The following is a 17,064-nucleotide window of genomic DNA, read 5'->3' as shown; positions in this document are numbered from 1 at the left end:
AAACATACACTCTTAGAGGATCTTAAGTCTTCCTACATTTCAAGTCTTTAAGTAAACAATTTAAATGCTTCTACCATGACTGATGTTGCAGTTCTTGAGCTTTTGATCATCATCACTCATAATGTTAGCGTAGAAGTTTAAATTTCCTGCTTCTCCATGTTACTTTAAATGTCAACTTGTCAGTTAGATGGCAAACTCCACCTGCTGATAAAGGTCATTTTCTGATGATGGAGTGCTTCTAAATTGACCTTGTGAGATTATCAACTTCTGCTTTCGATATCAAGTTTGAACTTTAGCTGTTTAATATAATGTTATTGTTCTCATGCTTTTTCTCATCAATTACGTTGCAGGTTATGTTTGCCTGGTGAAGTGTATTAAATATAGATCCATTCCATTATCCATTCTGTCTGTTAACATCTGGCAGTAAGCACAATACTCAACTGGCTGTCGGTGTACAGTTGCGTGGTTGTAAATGGTGATATGTGACTGCTGAATGCATGAAACAAAACCTCTCTGTGCTCTGCACCTGATCACTGAGCATCAGTGAACCAGAGCTGATGTCTGGGACATCACTGTGGTCGGACCTCAGCCTCCACCTCAGAGACCAGAGGGATCCATGCGCAACCTGCTGCACCTTGTCCACGTCTGTGGTCATGTGTTTGCAGCCCTCTAGCTTTCTGCAGGACAGAAAGGCTCATTGAAGCAGAGCTGAGTGGGTGTTCTTGGGTAATATTAAACACTCTGAGAGCCATCAAACCACCACCCACCACCCAGCTCCTGCCCTGGCTTTGCCCCTGGCAGGAGTAACGCCCATCATTAGGCTTACATGGTGGGGATGGCATGTCAAGTGAGGGTGCATGGCAAGGCAGCACTTTGTGGTCTACCACAGACTCATGCTTCAAGTGTTTCAGCTTGTTGGACTCTCTGGCACTGGTGGCCAGTGTGTGTGTGTGTATGTGTGTGAAATGTACCAAGATTTGTCTTGTTAGGCTCAGTTATTGAAGGCAGGCCCTTCTGTTAAAAATACCTCTGTGACGACGTCCTCACAGAGCTCTTTATATGGTGTGACGTTCATTCATGGTAATAAAAACAAAAATTAATCTGAAACTGAAAGACACAAGTGTTCACCTGAGAGGAAGAATTTATGTGTGTGGAATGATTAACTGTTGTCTATGGTGGATTTATACCACCACAAATGGAGTTTGAAGGATGATGAGACATCACACATTTCGAAATATGGCTGCAAGAAAATCATGAAATGCTTATTATTATAATAATTATTAGAGTTTAATAATCATTAATAAAAATAGCCATATAATTGTATATACAGTTTATCTGATTATTGGATTTTTAAGTACTATTGATACCCTGCTCTTAAACAAGAAATCAGAACAAACAAGGTATACATCTGTGAAGGATTTTAGTTTCTTTTCATCTGGAACATCGCAAGTATGTTGAAATGCATGTGAGCGTACCTGTACATGTGAGCACCTACACACAGACTCATACACTCTCTGATGCACAGAAAACACACAAACAAACAAACAGTCATGATCTATGTAGATACTGGCCTGAGTCTGGGTTTGTCCATCAGGCTAAACTTAGCAAGCTGCAATCCCCCTCACCCCAGTTTCCTCCCCTATAATTACAGGAAATGAGTCCAGCCAATCAGGGCAGAGATATTTGGTGCATATTAACAAGCTGAATAGGAGCAGTATTTGAGGACTAGTCAGGTAATGGACCAAGTTTGTGAGAGGGGCTTAGTGGTTTCTTCAGGTTTGCAGAGGCTGCAGGAGTTTTCTGTTTCATGGCGGAAGAAAAGTAACACTGATGTTTTGAGTTTATCAGCTCACACTCCAGAAATAAGCATCAGGAGTGCAGTGACTGTCAGAGTAAATGGTGGAACTACAGTGTGTCAAGAGACAAACTGTCAGACATTCAGTCCCAGCGAGACTTGATTCAATGTCTTTTCCAGCTGCCAGAACATTTTTTCATTTTTTTTCCACTAGTTTCCTTTCCCCTACCCACGCACACAAACACTCACGTGCACACACTCACACTCACACGCACACACACAGAGGAGCATCTCATATCAAGCCTTTCCACAGATATTCCATCTGCCATTCACTCACTGATTTCTACCAGTGGCCCTGCACGTTACCCCTTTGCAGCATCTTCCATGCACACCCATACATACCAAAGGAAAGACACAGTCACACAGCCATATTTTCTTTGTAACAGTAACACTATCAACACAGATGCTGCCTGTGATGCAGGCCTGTGCTTGCATTTGTTCCAGACAGCCTCTCTGTAGCGTAGATAGATAGATAGACTGGACGTTCACTTTGTAGCTCATACTGCAAACGTTTTTAAATGTAATTTAAGTTTGAATTAAAACATGAAAACAAACTATCATTATGATCACTGGGAGAATTACGCTGTACCTCTTCTGGTTCCTATCAGCTAGGGAGTAGGGGCATAATGCAGATCTTGTTCCACTTAGGAATAATCTTCCTCTTACCTGTGGGTAAGACCACTGGCTCTGACAATTAATACAGCAACCAGAGCTAAGTACAGATGCCCAGCACACTGTTTCATCTAGAGTCGCTGATGAGAGACAAATGCAGGCAACAGGAATTACTTAAATCTGCAAGCTGCTTTGGTCTTTGCCTGGAAGGTCAGCAACCATGTGAGAGACATCCTGTTATTAGAGAGAGGGGCAGGAAAAAAAGGCAGAGAAAGTAGTACGGGATCAGTGGGGGATGATTGAAGATCGAAGAAGAGAAGAGGATAAGGAGTACTTTGCATGACTCGATGAAAGTCAAAGTGGGGAAATGACCTGCACATGAAATTTAGTCTCAGTCCTTTCAGTTCTTAGATGCAGACATATGAGCTCCTTCTAATAACTCTACTTTTTGTCTTCCAGAAAAAGACAAGTGCCAGAGCTCCGGCTGGGTACAGTGACAGGATGCTTTCTGATGCCCAGTGTTTGGATGGTGAGTCTCTATATCTCTTTGACTGAAACTTACTGAATTCTGATGTAGCATATATTTATTTCTTGACTGTAAAACTGACACTGAGAGATGTTCAATGCAAACTCTCGGATGTTAATTTTGAGTGGTTTCATTTGAGGCACCGAAGCAATAATATTGTAAAGAAAATGAAATCCAAAGCTAAAAGCTGTATTGATCAAGATGGATCGAGTGTTGATTTTCCTGCAGTAGAGGTAGTATTTGGCAAAGCAGATCCCGTGTGTGTTTCGGGACCTTAATGCCGTCTCGGCAGCAATTTGCCTCCAAAGTGGCAAGCTAATTGACTTTCTGCTGAGCATGTGGATGCCTATGTAAAATAAACCACACTGACAATAATCCAATCCTGTTTTCTCCAGTAAAGTATCAGGCTAGACACAGGCTCTGTCTACTGACTGGAGTGCAGGAAATGAATGAGTTCAACATATGATAGGGTGTAATAAATTTTAGAAACTCCTCGAAGCTTTAATTTCAGTGCAGTGCAAGGCTTGTGAAACTCTAGTCATCTGCATGAAAGATGAAACATTTTTATAGAACAATGTCTAACAAATTATTTCATTTGATCATAATTTTGACTGATTATGTAATTTGGGCACTTTCTGCATGGAATATTATTTCATCTTTTTACTGTTGTCATATAAATTTATATCACTGTTATTCTCTAACAAGTTCACAGATGCCCTGCATATGTTTTTGTCCCTTGATTTCAGCAGGCATGCTGCATTGTCTAATTAGCATTCCTTTTACATTCAGCAATGAACTTGCCACTACAGGACCCATCATAAATAGCAAAACATGCTGACGCAGCTCCAACATAAAGACTTGTTGTACAGTCGGGAGCTGAACTCACGTAGGGCTGTGAAATAGAGAGTTACTGTACCTAGAGAAGACAATAGTAGCCTGTATACGTGGGTGAGGCTTTGCTCGGACTCCCTCTGTGACAGCGACCTGCTGGCAGGAAAGTAAAGAGGGCCGAAGCCAAGCACCGGTTTGAGTTGGAGAGTAACTCACACCCGTAAAGAATGTCAAGAATCCCTGTGTTAAAGTTCACACTGTATCACCATCTGCGGCTGGATCCTGGCAAATAAAAGACAGCTGTGTGTGAATCAGTGTGTGTGTGTGTGTGTGTGTTCATACTAGCATGCATGTGAATCTTTGAGTAGGAAAAATAGAAGATAGAATATAGAAGATATTTTTGCAGGTTGAAGGTTTAAATTCTTTTAACGCATGTGTGCGTCACATAGTAAATGTGTACACAGTGTCCCTCATATATGCACACATGCCTGACAAGCAGGTAGCAGGCAGGCTGTCAGCCCATAATTATGCTCTAACTCAGCTCATTTATTAAGAAAAGACCACCCAGAGAACGGTTTAATTCACCTGTTTCAGCTGAAATGTCCTGGATTCAACACTCCGTCTTGGCTGTGTTAGTACAGCACCGTACCCAGCTGTGCCTCAGTGTGCTGTTTTGCTGATATAATCTTGGTTCTGGTTTATTAGAGTATGTTTCAAGACACTTGCTTTCCTTTCTGAGAATTGAAAGTTCATAAGTCCTTATATCTGCATGATGAAGGGTTTCTGTGTTTCACCACACTCAAAGCGCATCAACATGATCTCTCTTGACAGCTTGATCTTTGAAGAGACTAATCTGAGTAAAGCTTTGATCTGAATTCTTGCATGTCTGTTCTACTGTAAACCTTATTCTGCGCCGTATCTGATTCTGCAATTGAGCCTCACGCTTGTCTGCTAAATAGTAAGTGACAGCAGTGCCACTCAGACTGTGAGAGGGGATGGAGAAACAGATGAAATCAATTTCTGTCTTGTTCGTGTTTTTCCTCTCTTTTGCACAGCCCTGTGTTTCTGATGACAGATTGTGAAATGTGTTTCATATGTGCCTTTTTCTCCATAGATTGGGGTGAGGGCAGAGGGCATTCGGAGTCGTACCTTTGAGACCGTCTGTGGGGAAATGCGCTGACCTCAGAGCTTTGCATTTTAAATCGGGGTTTAGAGGAGGATGCGGAGGATGCTGCAGTGAAGCTGGGTTTGCATAGATCGTATCAGGTGAGTCCTCAGTGTGTCGTCTCTTATCAATACAATGCTAATCCTTAAAATAAAGACTCAGTCACATCCTGGAACAAGCAGGACAAAATGGAGCGTGTTGTGTGTGGAGTATTACAAAGAGTGTTGCCTTAAACCTGACGGGAACAGCTGTCACTCTTTTGCTATGATATGGTCCATCAAACGTTTTTGAGAAATCAGATGTTCCAGTGAGTTTATTTTCGGCTGCTATTGTAATGTTTGGCTCCCGATGGCACTCTGCTTTATCTGGAAACGAGCGCTCATACACAATACTGCATCATACCGCAATCCCTGTCAGGTTCTTGGAACTGGTTGCAGGATTAGGGAGCCAGCCAAAACAGGTGACAGGTGACAAACTCATGTCAACACTTCATGAAAAGGACTTAAACATTGGATTAACCAGATCACTATTGCAAACAAAAGGTGAGTCATGTTACTCTTGGTTGCATGTAAGTTTGTAGTAGTTATTCCCGCCCCTGTTTGCTGTCTGTCATATCCCTAGAGGGTAGTTTCAACTTGTGACAGCTGCTGCTCTTTGTTGAAGCGGTTTGTATTTTGGCAGGAGTTGTCATGATTTTCCAGACTTTCCCCAGTGACACTTTCAATGGTTTTTAGTTCCCTGTTTATTTTTGACCAGTTCTCCTGCAGTTTGGCCAGAGATAATGTGTCCTCTTTGGACCTCTATTAGGTGTCTCAGGTTACTTTGAAAATATCAAAGTGCAGATGGTTAAACCTCTTTCATAGCTATAAAGACTGCTAAAGGAACTAGAATTCAGTTCAGCCTTCAGTTGTGTGCTTTGTTTGTGCTACCCAGGCCTGAGGTCATCACTGAAAGAAAAGTTACAGACGCACTTGAGTAAATTAGTTGTGCGGTGTCTGGTTCTAGACTAACCATGTGGGAAAACAACAGTTTCAGCAGCTTGACCGACTGCTTTTGAAGGCTCGATCACTGATGAGGCGCTGATTTACTTTCTTTACATTTCTCATATTTTGATATATAACAATATGATAAAAACATTAAAAACGGTGACATTTTCATTTCAGCCACATCACCAGCCCTATTGGCATTACAATTCAAACTGCTGCTGTCAAAGACTTAATGCAGACATATGGAGCATTTTTCTGCTTTTCAAATCAACTTTCAACATGAAAAAAGAGTTAGCCAAACCAATCACTCATTTGTTCTTCATCTTTAGTTACGGTTCGGCCAGTCTGAGAAGAGAGCGGCCTCTCTCTGCTTGTCTTTCCAAGCCTGGCCTCTTCGGAGGCTCTGAGAGCTTTACGTAGACGAGGAGGCTGGATCAGATTACGATAAAAAGAAAGAGAGAGAGAGTAGTGGCTAGCTAACCTGCTACAGCCTGGATTGTTATTGCAGGTGTTCGAGAGCAGACACAGCTGTTAATTACCATTACATAGCTTTACGCGTGGGGAGCTGCAGTCACACATGAGTGGCCACGCACTAGTGCATGTTGGTATGCCAGAATACACAGATTAGGATTTAAGGATCAGATAGTTTCAGGGGATAAAATGCTTTCTTGGTTTATAGAATCCTCTGGATAAATCTTGTATTTGCCTTGGTCTTTATGCTATATGTATTTTTGAGAAAAGCTTAGATAGTCAATGAAAATGTAAAATGTGATACATTTGCTTTATCTGTGCTGTTTGAATTACTGTGTATGTGAGTAAACCAGTCTGTGTTTATTCTGTTAAATTAGCAAACTGGTGGACAGCTGCGTACATTTGCCTTCAGATTTGGCAACCAAGCTGATTCTCAGCTATTGCCTTGAAAGACGCTTGAAAGCACCATAACACAATAATTACAGTTTATGCACATAATTCAGGTTATTAGTTTTTTTCTTAAATATTAACAATGTGTTACAATACAGTTGCTTGTGTGAGATCAGTATTTGTACTAAAATACAGATTCAACATGAGAAAAAAGCTAAATGAGTAGCTGTTAAACTGAGTGACTACAGTGTGAAAGTAACACATTTACTGTTCATATTTGAGCAACATTATGTTCACATGAGTTTTAATCTGCATCTTCAACCACTGTAGTGTGTTTTAAACACACCACAAGCATGTCAGTGTTTTGGGATTCGTGCTCTCCCCCCTAAAATTTTACAAGGTGTGTGTGTTTATGATTGTGCTCACATTTGTGTCAGTGAACGACTGCTCCTTCTTTCCTCCACCTGTGTAATGCAGCTTTGAATAACACAACAGTAGTTCTCTTATACTTTTCATAAAGATCAGATTTAATGAATGATTGCACAGGTTTTGAGCCTCAGCCTCTCACTGGCAAGTAACTGGAAGATAAGTGACTTTTGTCTCAAGTGCCAACATCTTGTGGCTTTATTGGTTTCCTGATTCAAGTTTGAGCTGCAAACACTTGATTTGAACACAGACAGTTTTTTTTTCCAATACAGTTAGGTACTGTTTTCTCCTTCTGGACAAAAAGTGGTCATGATGGTGGGTGTTCCCCACTTTTTACAACCAGTGTTTGTTTTACTTTTTGAAAGTGCTGCGAATTAAGCAGTTAGTAACCTTGGGTGGACTGTTCCATGGGAGCACATGTTGGTGGGAGGGAAGGGGTGAAGGAGGCATCTGAGAGAAAAAACCTCGAATGTGAAAATGGCTGGAACTCTGAGGGTTTTCAAAACAACACTCAAGATTTCATTAGACATACCTGGGCAACTGAGTGCATGGAAAACCCCTCCCTGCGTTCGCACACACACACACACACACACACGTACTCAACAGCTGGGCTAGTCGAAGAAATAATAAGAATAATGTTAACTAAATGGAGAAGAGATGACTCCCAGCCAACAGAGCCAACACGTGTCAACTTCAGAAATATGCAGAACTTTGGTCATCAATCACACACACCGTAGGCCCTCAGTCCTTCTGACGGGCTCGGACAGAGAAAAGGCACAGTTTTTTGGCCGCTCTTTGTGTGTGGACAAACTGGTGCCGACTGTGTTCTCTGACCTGCCTGCAGCTCCTTGAGTCAAGTTTGGTTGGCACTCATCCAAGGTGTTCGAGACTGATGACCAGATCAAACTGATGTCAACAACAGCATAAAGCCAGTGGTGCTTACTTGTCAATAAGGCCAGCTGGTGGTGTTTGTCCTCCTCAGTGTTGCTTTATTAGGTTTCAGTGTTGGTCTAAGCTGCAGATCTAAAGCAAGCAAAACAAAACAAAGGGAGACAGACTGTGCTAAGAGGCCAAGCAGGAGTTGGTCCCTAAAATTGAAACTTCATAACGTTCAAATGGACCAGGAGGGATTTTGGGATATATGGGTTGGGGTTGTAGGATGCCCTGGCAAAGACAAAGCCCTGAAGGTTTCTACTCTGACATCCAACGTTGTCTGTGTAAACATGTCTGGAATGGCATATTCAATGTGTGTGTGTGTGTTTGTGTGAGTAACACATGTGAAGCCTACCGAGTACAGCTGGCCTGCTCCTATCCAAAGTTCTTTCTACTGATACCTCTAAAACTCTCAATTTAGCACATCATATTTCAAATTAAGAGACGTTCTAGACTCTGATCGTTATCTGGACAGAGGCTAGAGGTACTCATCTCATTCTTGGCAAGAAAGCAAATAGACATATTAGCCAAACTGTCAAAGTATTTCTTAAATCATTTTATAATTTAATTTATTGGTGTGGATGAAAATGCAACCACCGTCTGTCTTAAAAATCATAAATTAGACTTGTGAGGGCTTTGAAGATACAGCTCTTGAACTGTTCTGGATCTATTGTTTCACTTGATATGTTACTGCAGAAACCCAAGGAGGCTGTATTTCTCTTGTCCACAGACACAAGTTAATACTGTGGACACAGTACAAACGGAGTTCATCATCTTCCTGATGTTCTCAACCCCCCGTGAGTTGAATGGATGTCTCACTGCATCCAATTGTTTCTTCACCCACTGTCTGTCTGTATTAGACACAGGGTGACAGGACAGCTGCCTCTATGCCTCGTCTTGGTCATTGTGTGTGTGCGCAAGGATGCATGCGTGCCTTTGCAACAGATCAGGCATGGAAAATTAATGTTATATGGCTTGTTTGACTGAGTATGCTGTCTCCATGCTCCAGTCTCTGATCTTGACATTGGACCCATAAGGGGAATCATCACCAAGGAATTTGGCAGACTTTGATCAGAGGGCTGTCTAGTGAGAGTGCAGAGTTAAAATGCTGTGTGAAGATAAAAACATGTGACACTCATCTTAAACACAATAATGAGTTGTGTGTGCACAAACTTTATCATCTAGACAGTGGAGTGTGAATGTGCTTTGTCAGTTAGGCAACTGTAAAATTGCCTCCATTGTCAATCATCAAAGTCAAGTATGGTACACAGTTTCCTGTGTGAAACACAAATAAAAAAAGAAATAACAAGTATGACTTCATCTTGAGGACCAGTACCCACAGTGGACTGTCATAAACAAATATAATGAGACTGTATTTACTTGACATGACTGTTTACATTCTTCCACACAGAGCCTTCAGATAGAAGCTCAGCAGATCATAAGAAAGTCAAAACTGTTGATTAGCGTCGGCTAAAAAATGATACACATACTGTGTAAGATCACCCTGCCATTTCCGTGACATTTAACCCAGTTCTCAGTCAGCCTAAAACAGTTTGGAAAGCTGTCAGTATCCAAAACATTCCTCTTGCAGCATCCTGGCATTAATGATGAACATATGTTAAGAGAGAATGCAGGGTCGTATGATTATATTTCAAAGCTTGTTTTAAGTCGTTCAATCAGGACTGCTCTGCTTTGGCTGCTCTAAAGTTCACTTTTTGATGTTTTTCTTTTAGGCTATATATTCAAAGCAACTAATAGCAGAGTAAACAACGCAAAAGCCATAGTAACCGTACTGCAGATAAAATAATCCTGTAATCCAAGAATGATCACAAATGCTTGTTAAATGCTGGAGAATTAGGAGAAATGAAAGTTAATGCAATGGCTGCAGAAATCCCCAAGGAGGCGTATGAAAAATGTTGCAAAGCAGTCAATTGCAGCACAACAAAGAAGATCATTTGGTGTTAATTGATGATATCTGTAGGGTAACACCCACGGGCCTGATAGGAATATATAAGATGTTTTAAGGATCATACCTCAGGTGGAGGGTGATCTCTGAGCCTCATATCAGTCCTGCACATCAGCACTAAGATAAAGCTGAGCAGGAACAGAACCTGTTTAGTGGGAGGAAATGACCATCCATCATAGATAGCATATGATAACATGTCTGACCCTGTACTTTCTCCCTTCAGACACATAAGATCCTGGCAGTCTGGCTGCCAGTGTATATACTGCAAGCTCTCAGTATGGAGGGAGAATAAAAAAGATTTGTTTTTCCTGTATTTTACATAAATTTCTCGGCTTGAGAAAATGATTAATAATTCTCAAAGTATGTTACATACAGTTTAAAGTCATAATGTATGCATGTATGCATTAGCCATTAATTAAAAAGAAAAAGTGAATATAGACCCTTACATATCAGTGTGATCAATTGATTTGTTTTAGAAAGCATCTAATGACTTCTACAGTTTGATCTGCAAGGCTCGGAACGGGCTCGATACATATTTACAAATACATACTGAGCCCACTCAGTACATCCTTGAGCGGGACCTCCTGGCGTCTGAAGCCTAACAAAAAACTATTAAATACCTTTTAGAATGAGCAGTGTAAACAAAAATACAAAAAATCACCTTCCTAACCTGTAGTCTATCACTGCAACATAAACGACTTAGATACAGTAGGCATTGAGAGCAATATGCTTTTGTTGTGATAGGCAATCATGTTCAGTAGGATGCCAAGATTGTGCAGGGTTTCAACCCAACAAAACACTGAAGCATTGTGACTGAAGGTGGGTTTATCAGTGTAAATACAAACCAAGTCAATTCAGCATGGAAATAAAAGCTGCAGACTCTCAGCTCTACCAGCACACGTATTCCTCAAAACCTCAACACTAAACGGAAGTGTCACTGTGGAACTTTTAAATAGTAGAATCCTTGACAGGACTCTTTGCCTCTCCTTACACATGTACCATACTTTGTCGGCGAACCCCTTAATCCACCACAGCTGTGCAACTGTAAATACAATTAACCCCAGTAATTGTGTGATGTTGACTTTGGGTTTTGTACACTTTCTCACTGACTGCTGGTAGCCTGTGCTCTCTGACGATGACATCATGGGTTTCAGGTTGCCCGCTGTGGCTTTGGTTCCCAGAGGGTCTGGGTAGCCTGAGCAAAGACCTGAGAGCAGATCCATGCTGTGAATAGACACTGACTCTCTCTCTCCTCTGTTTCTTCGGCTCAGAGACATACATGCACAGTCGACTGACCTCTCTGCCACCTCCCTCTGAGCTCAGAGTTTGTTATTGGCTTGGTTATGATGTGTTGACAGATGAGGCAGATGTGTGTTCCCCTCTCGGAGATAGTTTGTCGGTGTTGTTTTCAAAGTTGAAAAGCTCTAGAATTAGCTGGGTAAAGACAATAATTTGGCTTTGTTGTGATCTGGTTAGATGGTTTCTGTGTGTAAGAAGCTTGTGATATCAATTGAACAGTCCTGTTTTGTCTATGATTTTTTTCCTCACTGTGACAGTGTGTTTTGTAGTGGCATTTCAGACGAGGGGGTTAACAATCAGATGACATGCTGTATATATTATTGCATGTAAGGTTTGCATTTCTGCAGAACAGAGTGATTCACAACAAAAGTCAGAAACCAAGGACAATGCCGACCTTTGTTTTGTGACTCGTTTAAAACCACCAGGGCGGTGCGGCAGGAATTCTCTGCACAGGATCACTTCTTACAAACACTGCTAGCATCATGTAGAATATAAAGCCATATGCACTAGTGAGGGCTGGTCACAAGGATTTTTTACCGGGCAGCGCAGCGCATGCTCTCCCTGTTCACCTCAGTAAGTGTCAGTCATTCTGTCAGTCATCTGTTTTGGTTATTTTAAGTCACTGGAGCCTGAAAAATCGACCTCTTCCACTGTGATGTCAAATAAGCAGCATGGGCCAGCTTTCCTCTGTTTCTCTGTGTTATTTTTCCACTCCCTGCATGGACACACCTGGTGATGGCAACTATTGGATCAGCTGAGAACACACACACACACTGGCATCTGAAACTAAGGCATCCTCAAGGAAAAGTTGACTTTCAAAACTCAGTTCAGTTGTCTTGTTTCTGCCTTGTCAAAATGTTATGGATAGAAACGGTATTTGGAAAGTTCTGAAATCACCTGGCTGCACGAGGGAAAACCTTTAACACTGTAGGATTGTACACACTTAAAAACAAAGTCTGAAGGGAGGGATTTGTCCGTAATCCTGTATTGATCCTTCCTCGACAGGCTGTCTGGTGGGCTGAAGCTCTGCCATACCTACAGACACGCAGTCACACTGGCTGCGTGCCTCACCACATCTATCTATAGAGGCAAATACAAGCCGAGGCCAATTTGTGGCAGGTTTAATGGCTCTTAGTGGTGTTGTTATGTTGGGTAGGGAATGGTAGAATTGCCCATTTAGTTTTCCATTTTAAATTCCAGCCCCAGAAGTCTATTAGCTTGTTGTATGTAAAGCCTGTGTGTTGTGGACATTTCACTGCTGCTGGCTAATACACTGCATCAATCTGTCCTGATCAAACTAAATTGCTCTAGAGGGAGAAGTCAGCTACATTAGAAAAAAGTAACCAGTCAAGGTTCAGAGTTTGGAGGACTCTATAAATAAGCTCAAATTAACCCCACCCCCACCCCCGGTTTATTGTTGCCTGCTGTCGATTTTGTCTCATTACACAAGAATGATAACAAGTAGTGCTCAGTAAACAAGACATCATCAATCAATAAATAAGTTAACAGATAAATATTAAATAATATACATTAAGTACCTAAATCAAAATTGACTGAAGATTGCAATTGTTTTTTAATTTAATACTGGAAATATTTTTTTTGATTTTTAATTTTAATTCAGTTTTGGTAATTCTGTTGCTAAGAAGGTTGATGGTCTTAATGGAAGCACACATTTATATCAAAGTTCTTGACAGGTTGATGAATGATGACTAATCATACTTCTGTATGTACAGCCTCACAGAGCTGATACTGAAGTTTTTTTTTTTTTTTTTTTAGGTGTTGCTGTTGTCATTGTCTGTCACTGGCCCACATGGACCTCTTGTCCGGTGGGGTACACCCAGGACAGGTCACCAGTCCATCACAGAGCTAACACATAAAATCAAACAACCATTCACACTCATATTTACACTTACAGGTAACTGTGTAAAGGCGCAGACACGAGGAGAACATTCAACCTTCACATAAGATGTCTTGAACCAAATGGTTTCCCAAATACCTTCCACTTAATCATGGAGCAGAAAGTGCAGCCATGAAGGGAGCGGTGTTCAGGTGTGCTGTCAAAAGCCGCTGTCAACGCCTCATTGAGACAGTGTCAGAGAGCATTGAAGGATCTTTGGATGAAGATTAGAGTGAGTCAACTTGAGTTTGCAGTCTTTGATTGTGATTTCCCAGACATCCACACAAGGAATTAAACTGTATTTGGCAGTGGATCAGCTAAAATACTAATAATTACTAAATTACTGAGTAGATTAATGAGTGTAGTGACAGTACACGTTTTAAATGTTGAAAGTAGTAAACAGACAGCCACAGTTTAAATGGTGGATGCAGCCTGCTTGTCTGAAACACCTGTCTGTGGGACTGCAGTCTAACAAAAATGTCCATCAGTCGGTTGGAAGAACTCAGCCAGCAGCCTTGGTGACCAACTGGCTGAATGAGGTTTCACACCACAGTTCATTTAAATGTACAAGACAAAGTGTGTGGACAAAGAAAAATGTCAATCAGAACAATCACTGATAACTGATAAATATACAGATTTAAACCCATAGTGTGTATCAGAGAGATGGGGAAAGAAAAGGCAAGGAAGAGAGAGAGAGAGAGAGAGGACAATGGCTGAAGTGTGAATGGAACAGCCAGACGAAACGTGTGGTTGCATTCTCGCTTTGTTCCATGAGATCACAGTTGTGGCAGATGCAGGATAGACTGGGAGCAGCTGTTTTGCTCTCCGTTCTCCTGTTACAGACGTTGGCACTGCCTGCACTCTGGGGATGGGCAAAGGGGCACGTTGTTGAGTCTTAATAGTGTTTGTTCTCTGAGGGTGGGCACAAAGAGTCTTCAGAGCCAACGGTACTCCACCAGTGTTCTTGGCATCGGAAGAGAGGGATGTGACCGAAGGTGTCAAACAGAGTGGGACTGGTGACAAGACATAACACACAGCTGGTCCCGCTCACTCAGGACCCTTGGCGCCATTAATTATGCTGACTGCAGAGACTGAACAGCTAATAATTTGTTGTACTTGTTAGTGTAAGTCAGATCAGATAAGAATCACATAGAAATCACTTAAATTGACAAATATGATATAAATAAGGTAAGAATTAAGACATACTGAGAAGTCATCTGCCGTATGTGGAATAACAAGGCTTCTTTTATTGCAAAGGAAAGGAAAAACTGAAAGCTCTAATGAGAATTCAGGCACCCAGCTGCCTGACTTAGTGCCATGAAGTTCCAAGTTGTGCAAAAGACACAATTACGACAAAGCATATGAATAGAACTTTAAGCAGATGTTACTCTACTGCATTATTAATTAGTCTGTGTGTGGCCAATGTACCTTGTGCTGTGACTTTACAGACAAAAGTGCAATTAAAGAGTTTGAGTCTTTGAGTGACTAAAAAAAATGGACAGAGCTGCATTCTTTTTAATGACCAACAGGAGGCCATTTTATGAGAACGTGCCCTCACCTCTCACTTGAATTATTACCTCAGTAAGCGCTTTCCTAACGAGTTTATGGTTATTAGGAAAGTCTATAAAGTGACTGACAAGTTTCTATGACAGTGTGTCTTCAGGTTCTCAGATCCAAACAGTATCCTCTCCACCTTCACCCTCTCATCCAAATATCTTCTCTATAGATTTCTAGGATTAAATGGGCAAAAGAAGTTATGTCCTCAGAAGTTTAGTTTTAAGTATCATATGCGTATTTCCAGTTCTGACATTTAGTAGTAGTTTTATTATTTCTGCTCTAAACTTAAACAGAGCACTGTATACCAAATTCCAGCCAGCAATAATGCATTCGCTCTGCAGCTCCAACATGGCTGGCTTAGCTTTTAAATTTTCTTCACACGTTTTATTCTTGCCCCACTGATGTTGCAAGCACCTTCATGTGCATAATACTTTCCTTCACTATGGCCTAGTATAAACTGTACAATCAAGATCACAATAAACAAGACCTGTAATTGGTGTTGTATGTCCCAAAAGTGTGTAGTTGTCTCATAACCTTGTGAAAAGTATGGAGGGACCAGAAGTTTTGGAGGTGGAAACAGTCTAATGAGGTGCTTCTGCCAGTAAGTTTCCAGGTTTTACAGCCAACTGCTCCGATTCAAGAGAGCAGAAGACAACTGAATACAATTATTTACAGAAAATCAACACATTTCCATGGAGTCAGAGTGGATTTTACTAGTGTGTGCTGACTGCAGGCATTTTTGTTTTGAGGTAATTTCTTGGCCTACAGTGTTGAGCTCAGATAAAAGAAAGAGGTGCTGATGGATACTTGTAGGATTAGATGGGTGATAGAGGTAGTTCTTTTGGTAACCGGGTAAAGAAACTGACATTTCACCACACGTATAAACGATTTTGGAAAAGAAAAGCAGTGAATCATGCTGTATGACTCATAGCTTTCTGTATGACTCGTACCTTCTCTTCACTGTTACTGAGAAACATGATAAACCATGCGAGTTTCCTTTTTCATTTAGTCTTCCACCGGCTTAATGAAAAGCTTTGTAACTGTTGAACCTCATACTGATACTATTCAAAAGCTCATAAGATCATTAGCCAGTGATAACATACATGTTCCTTTACATTTGGTTATTATAGAGACTTTTGACGAGAAGTGCAAAGAATGGAACTTTTCTGGAACGTTTCATCTGCTTTCTGGTGGACAAACTGTATAATTAAAACAGTGTTTATGACCTCTTACATTTTTGGCATTTCTGTGCTGCAGTTTGTCTTTACTTACTTGCAAACGTACACAAGTATACCAGTTTATCTCTAATGAGTTAATATCTTTTGATATATTGGCCCTGCTGATTCATTGGTGTAGCTCAGTCAAGAAGGCCTAAAGCTTTGTATTTATTTTCTTCAGTCCCTCCATCTGAGATCAGTTGATTAAGACTTACCCATGATAGACCTCTGACAGTGTTTTTAATGAATGAGAAAATCCATTTTATATTACATAATTAAATTTTCTTGTCCGTGAAAAGAAATCAGATAGTTACAGCAACTGCACACAGCTTACCAAACTTGACATCATGTGTGACTCTGCTGCTGTTTATCAACACACTCCGCTTTTATTTAAATTTGAAAAGCTAAAATTAGTTCTCACCAGCAGATTGCTCTGATGGGTTAGTCAGTTTCACTGAAGTAATAAACATCAACACCGAAGCCAAGAGATGTTGCTGCTTCAGCGGACGTGAGGAGAAAACTGCATATTATCACATAACATCCATAAGGACTGCTTTTTGTAGGTTATGCCTTACTCGTGATCCGAAAAACCGGCTCATATTTTACAAACAAGGGCCCAATTGAGACGTGCAGTCTGTTCTCTGCAATTTTAGTAGTGAGAACTGTCTGTGGTTGCATCTGATGATCCTCGCTCATAGCCGGGGCTGCCTGGTGTTGTCTTCCTCCCTGTCAGCAGTGTGGTGATGGTGCCCACAGTGATGCACACTTACAGTAAGTGAAGGAGTGATGTTTCAGAGATGGATAGCATTTCCAGTATTTATCGACTGCTGCGAGGCGGCCCTGGATGACACTGCCTACAGATACATTAGCGGTAGAGGGAGACTTGACGGCCCGTCGGAGGGAAAGAGGGGACTGAGATGTGAGGAGGATGGA

The 17,064-nt window shown here is 41.2% G+C and overlaps 1 protein-coding gene across 2 annotated transcripts in view; it reads left to right on the top strand.

Moving 5' to 3' along the window:
• The window catches only part of bmpr1bb (bone morphogenetic protein receptor, type IBb), a 46,453-nt gene that overhangs the window by 1,366 nt on the left and 28,023 nt on the right, over positions 1–17,064 (top strand). For both annotated transcript variants that reach the window (XM_046375564.1, XM_046375563.1), the window contains exons 2-3: positions 2,927–2,996; positions 4,939–5,090. The gene's annotated coding sequence lies outside the window, so the exon portion shown is untranslated. The remainder of the gene's footprint in view (positions 1–2,926; positions 2,997–4,938; positions 5,091–17,064) is intronic.

This window comes from Scatophagus argus, chromosome 20 (assembly GCF_020382885.2).
Source record: "Scatophagus argus isolate fScaArg1 chromosome 20, fScaArg1.pri, whole genome shotgun sequence".
NCBI lineage: Eukaryota > Metazoa > Chordata > Actinopteri > Scatophagidae > Scatophagus > Scatophagus argus.
Note: the sequence above shows the minus strand (reverse complement) of the source record. Positions and strands in the feature narration are given on the sequence as shown.